The sequence below is a fragment of the Mastomys coucha genome, unplaced genomic scaffold (genome assembly GCF_008632895.1).
Source record: "Mastomys coucha isolate ucsf_1 unplaced genomic scaffold, UCSF_Mcou_1 pScaffold5, whole genome shotgun sequence".
NCBI classification, from domain to species: Eukaryota; Metazoa; Chordata; class Mammalia; order Rodentia; family Muridae; genus Mastomys; species Mastomys coucha.
The window spans coordinates 11,257,235-11,263,777 of record NW_022196911.1 but is presented as its reverse complement, the minus strand read 5'-3'; positions in this window follow the sequence as shown (position 1 = coordinate 11,263,777).

The window sequence follows — 6,543 nt, the reverse complement described above, 5'->3', positions numbered from 1 at the left end:
CCAGCATCTTCCTTTAAAGACGTGATACTCGGGAGATGAAGGTGCTGATAAAGATTAGGCTGAAGTTTCAATGTGAGCCATAGGAACTACTAGACCAGAACAGAAACTGATATCCAGTGGAACCAATTCTGGAAGTTTGAGAAGCCGGAAGAGAGCACGCAAATATTGCTTGGCTGAAACATAACCATTCTAGACCGTTTTCATAGCTGCTCTTTAGAGCTCTGGGGCTCAGGCATGTTAACAAACTCTGCTCAGTATGCATCACCGTGTGCTAATATCTCGTTAGCACTCAGATACGTTAAGGAGGCAGAGAAGTGAATGTGTGCAAATGTATAAGTTTACAATCTATTTTTAGAGTTGGAAATTTACTATCAGTGGAGAGAGCGTCAAAGCTGAAACTTGGGCATTCCTGAAACCAACTATGGGTGTGAATCGCACCGGTCCAGTGGGTATCCAGGTGGGTGTTTCCACGTAGCACACATTTCCAGGGGCACACATGTGGATCTGCAAGTTACTCCAAAAATGCTCCCCAGAGTCACATATTTTTCTCACGGGCAAATCAGGGACTCTGTTTTGATCATTTGGCCCAGTGTCTCTGCCTTGGGCTCTTTCTTTGTCATTTGGAGTACCGCAGATGCTATTGTCACTGGGATGAAGAACAGAAAGACAGCCCGTTGAGGCTTTGTTCTTTGCCCTTCCATTTAAACAGGGGAGGAAAATAACAATGGAGGGAAGAGGTGGATCTGCACTCCTCTGGGAGGATTATGCTTGTGCTTTTGTCTCTGTCAGGGATTCTTGAGTCCCACAAAGACCCAGGGAGTGCTCTAAGCTGAGTCCCAGTCCAGACCCCTTGATCAGAGAGAGCTGGCCACCTCCCCTGCAGCCCTGTGTGATTACTGCCTTCTGGTAAAGTAGCTTCGAAGCTGTGCTTTTCTGGATGAGACATGGGAAGGCAAAGTAGGCCACAGGTTGTCCTGAGCTGGTCCGTGTTATTCCCTTGAACAGCGGCCTGTGAACACACCTGCTAGAAATAAACCTCAACAGCTTTCACCACTGCCCCCCTGGACATGACTTGAGGGCAGGATTTCATCTCTGCTGTTACCCCTGTTGTTTCTCCTACCCCACCGCCTCCAGGAGTGAGTGCCCATTCTTCCTGGCCTGGCTCATTTAAAAACCAGCCCACTGAAGGGAATGACTTTGGAACTCCTTGAACTCCTAAACAATTCCGCCACCCTTCCTGAGCCCTGAGGATGTTTGTAAAAGCCCAAACAGCCCAGGGAGGTGTCAGGAAGTGAACCAAAGATAGCACGCTGTTTATAGGCCAGAAACAGTACTGAGATTTCAGTCTGGTTTGGTTGTTTAGATTGTAAAGAAGATACAGACCCTTCCAGGGCAAGACTGAGAGTCTGCAGGCGATCACCAAGAGAAACTACCTCTGTAATGTCTGGCCGGTCTCTAGCCTCAGCGGGGCTCAGAGGGAGACAAATGATGGAAAGGATGAGAGAAATAACTGTTTACAGAGTTCAGAGTAAGAAGAAAACAGGGGAAACGTCAGAAGACACTTCACAGATCCTCTTAAACTTGGGACCTGCCCAGTACTTTGTCTACTGAGATACTGCAGAAGGGTCAAGTGTGGGAATGCTGCAGAACTTCCATTGTCAAAAAAAAAAAAAAAAACTAAAAATTAAACAAACAAACATCCTCTGCTGTGGGATTCAATCCTGGCAGCATTTGTCAGAATGACCAAGCTCCCTTAATGAAACGTTCATAATGTGGAAGAAACAACGGTGTTGTATGGATATTGCTATACTCTGGGTCTAAAAATGGCTGCCAAAGGCCCACCCACGTAGTAAAGGTGTGATCTCCAACAAAAGCAATTTAAGGGAGAAAGGGTCAGTTTGGGGTTATGCTTCTAGAAGACACAGTCTCATGGCAGGAAGCCATGTCAGAAAGAGCTTAAGGGAACTAGTTATAGTGTTTACAAAGTAAGAAGGCACAGGGAGGCAAATACTGCTGCTCAGCTCATTTTTCTTTTCCATCCAGTCCAAGACACCAGTGTTAGCATTCTGCCTAAACTCCACCCCACAGTGACCTGGCAAAAGCCAGGTAGGCCTGATCCACTATAAAGGGGCTGCTTGGCCCCTCCTCTCTCTCTTGCTCTCTTGCTTCTCTCCTGTTCTTCCTTTCCCCTCCCCCATTACCTTCCCTTCCCGGCCTCTGCTTTTCTACTCTCTCTGGCTCTCTGCCTTTCTCTGCTTCTACTAACTTCTTAACTCCCCTTCCCATACCCTAAATAAACTCTATTCTATGCAATCCTGTCATGTGGCTGGTCCCTCAGGGGGAAGAGATGCCTCAGCATGGACCCCCTGAGACATCCCCTTGCCCCATACTGCATCACACCCTCATAGAACATATCCCCCCTACCTCTTTCTCTTTTTATAAACACATCACCCAGCACATGGAATATTTCCCACCACAGCAAAGATGATTCTTCCCACCTCATTTAACGTTAACAAGGTAATCCCTCACAGGCACACCCAGAAGCTTGTCTAGGAAGCAACCAGCACCAACCATCGCAGGAGTGTGTGCTCTCTTGGCAGAGATTCGAGAACTCTGGTGTCCTGCTTTTCTCAAGTTCAAGTCCTAGCCATGAGGTAAACTGCTCTGCTCTGCCATGGGCTCCCACCAGGATGAGCCACTGTAGTAGAAAAGCCACAGAACCCACTGGTCATGACTGGGACATCCTAAGGACAGGGCCAAGAGAAGAAGAAAAACCTTTTCTCTTTGTAAGTTGATTACCTCTGGTCCCTGTTACAGTAATGGAAAATCTACAAACACGAAGTTTTAGTTTCTACCGATTTCTGAGCTGAGTGATACCTTAAACGCTATCCGACTGAACTCTTGGGCTTTCTAAACAGTGAGTGTTGGTGACACATCAAAAGTTCTGTCTGTCCTTGTGCCAACTCTTAAGAACTAAGATGATTGGGGAAGGGCTCAGAGTTTCCCATGAAAACAGCAAGGAAAGACGTAACAGTGGAGGATCTACCAGGTGTCCAGCACTATCAGGCAGAGCTGGGAGCCTGCCTTTGAGCCCTGAAAAGACTAGGGTAAATCTTACCTCACAGAAGGCGATTACCATTTTTAAAATCTTAAAATTTTGTCAAATTTATTTTTTTAAATCATTCCAAAAACCTTAAAATTAATACATTTTAAAATCCCATAGTTGGATTAACCTGGCTGTCGTCCTCTAAAAGGAAAAAGATCACATAGTAAAACCAAAGATTGTTTCCCCCACAGAATTAAATAACTACAAAATTGCCTTGAAGGCTCATTGTCCTAAGCAGTTCAGGTGGAATCTCTGGGGACAGGAGGAGCCAGCTGCCCGCCAGTCTTGGGGTTGTGGCTCCTGCCTCAGAGAAGGCACTGGCCCCTTACATTCTCACCAGCGTTCATGAGTAGAGCATTGATGCTCCTAATCAGCCTTCATCCCCGCTGCCTCACCACAGTACCAGAGTGTGCTGGGCTCTAAGATTGCAGATATCCCCATGAAGGTGAGATTATCAGATAAGGAGGCAGAATAACACTGTTAGCCTCACTCCAGCCTTCATTCTGGCTCTGCGGACGGAGGAATCAAGGAAGCATAGCCCTTGGTCCTGGCCCTGACCGTCCCACCTGGGAACTGCTTTCCATAATAATTTGAGCCACTGGCCTTCAAGATTTTTATTCTTAAGGAGAAAACTATGAAGTGTGAAGATGAGTCCCGAATAGCCCAGAGCACTGAGAACAAATGCTTTCTGGGCACTAATCCTCTTGAGGATGCTTCCTTTCTAGATGTCAAATAGGTTCTTAAGAAGATAATGTTCAGACTCTCTGTGGACATACTGAGGCCACAGCCCTTTGTAAACGTGACTTCCTCAAATGATGCTTAGAGAACAAGCTTCCCGCCTGCTTCCTCATCTTTAAATTGAGCTCAAAGGATAGTACAGATTCTATTTAAAGCATTTTCTATTTCCCTCTCAAGTCATACTAATGATGGCCAAGCTTTTAAAATAAAGGCATATCTCAAGTTCAACTTCCTGAGATGACTTCACAAGCCAGTAATTTAACATCCACTCACCGTGAAATCATAGCCAGATGGCTGTTTCTGAGACTCGCTTTCTACAGCTTCCTAAGGCAGCATACAGGGGCTCTCATTTTCAACTCCCCAGGATGTGACTCTCTGTTCACACTGAAGTTCCTGCACTTCTGAAGAGCCTTCTGTATCAAGAAGAATGCACTTCCTTACACTCAAATGCTCAGACACTAGTGAGATGGCACAGTCCATATTGGCTTTGCAGTTGGTATGGGCTAAATTTTGTACTCTGGGAATCCGTATTTTGGGTCCCCAACCCCCATTAGCTCAGAATCAAACTATTTGGAGACAGAAGCTTAAAGAGATGGTCCAGTTAAAATGAGGTCATAGACTCAGACCCCAACTGAATCTGACCTGAGTTATTACTAGAAGTCTAGAGTGCAGAAAGCTAAAGACACCAGACATTTGAACATAAAGCCTTGTGAAATGGCAACAAGCAGGTAGCCTCCTGAAAGCCAAAACAACGGTTCTTAAGGGAAAGGTCTCTTTCAGTCAGAACCTTGAGCTTAGGATTTCAGTTTTTAGAATTGTGGGGAATCTTATTTTGGTCTAGAGCAATTCACTCTGGCAGCCCTAAGAAACACACATACAATCAGATATGCATGAGAAAAATGGAGACTCTCAACCCGTTAACCAAATTCTTAGATTTCATAAGCCATAGTCAAGGATAGGATCCAACCACATCAAGCACTGATTTTGTTTTTCCAGATGGGCTAGTGTTCACCCTTAGGAATCAAGACCTGAAAATCTCAGGAACATATCATTTTTTCTCCCTCTCTCTTTTCTGTTTCCCTTTCTTCTTCTGTGCTTTTATATGCAAAACAAATGTCCACAATTACAGGTCAAAGTTGCTACAAAGATAGTATGAACTATTATACAATATGAATTCATATTGTATAATGAATTATTTGTATAATATACAAAATGAATTCATATTGTATATGCTTCATAATCTCCAAAGGAGGATACAATGCGGTGGACTCAGCTCTAAGTATCTTTTCTCAGCCTCTCAAAGAAAAAAAGGAAAGAAGTACAACCCTGTTTTCCATCTCTTGCCACTCCCAGCCTTTGCCCCACAGGTGCCAGCTGTCCCTTCAATACACAGTGAAGCCCACAGCCCACTCCTGAGACCTGAACCCCCCCAGCTCTCATTGAGTTCACATAGATCCCAGTGACACTCTGAATGCTCTGCCTCTTCCACCACAGAACTCAAGGTAACTCTGTGAGCCTGTGTATGCTTCTCAACAGGAGACTTCCTGTACTCTCTTAGCTAACAGCTGCTCCCAGCATCCAGATAGTTCCATCTGGTCTAGAGGCAAGCAACCATGACTCAACATTCTTGGTCCCTGTGGATGACGAAGCAACTACCTGGTGCCATCTTACCATAAGGTAGGGATTTCTAAAGTGTATGATAGGAACCAAGCTGCTCAAGGATCTTCAGACCTGGATCCAGATGTTTGCTAGAAGTTGCTCTGCTCCAAAGAGATGAGGAGGCAGAATAAGGGCTTGAGTGAATGCAAATTCATTTCTTACCATCCAATAAGAATAACTCCTTGAATAAATGAGTATATGTGAAAATTGAGGTGAAGAATGACATTTGGTTTGCAAGGGTGCAAGAAAAACTTTTAGAATTCCAGTTATATGAACTTCCATGTCAGCATTCTGACTGAGTCTTATGTTATAACAACAAACTACCATCAAGAATTGATCCATCGTATGAAACTCATCAAACTATGGTACACACCGTGGAGGACCCAGCATCTCTGCTTTCCTCTTTCTAGAAACACAAGATTCCATCTCCTTGTTCCATTTGTAGCTGGGCAGAGTCACACCAAGCCCTTGAGAACTTGTTTGTGATGACCATGTTTTCCTCCCAACCACAGTCAACCTTGATGCTTAGTGATGATCCAAGCTCAGGCTGTACCCTCTTCTAAGCCACTCGATACTGTGTAAAAGTGGTGGGTTTTCAGGCCGTGTATTACCCTGACAGATTCCATTTCACAAGCAGAATTTGACTACATTTGAGGCAAATGACAAAGCAGGACAACTGTGCCCCTTGGTGTATAAACACCACCGTGACAAGTCTATAAATTTATCAAAGTAAATTGCGGAGATGTGGGCATATTAAACTCATATCAGAAAAGTCAGAACTTGGAACTTGTCATGTGGGCCTGTGTGCTCTCCGGCCCGACCTGGTGCAAGAGCCCTAGGGGAGGGAAATGAGCGAGCACTGGTGGGGCTGTCTTTGCTGTGTCTTCCAGGCCACTCTGTTTCTCCCTGCACTGAGGTGGGTTGGGCTGGGCTAATGAGAGGCCTACTAGCCAGTGAGGAGTGCAGTGCAGTGTTTCAGGAGAGCAGACCTCTTCCCAAGTGTTACAGCTCTTAGAACAAAAGGCTCAGACAATGGAGTA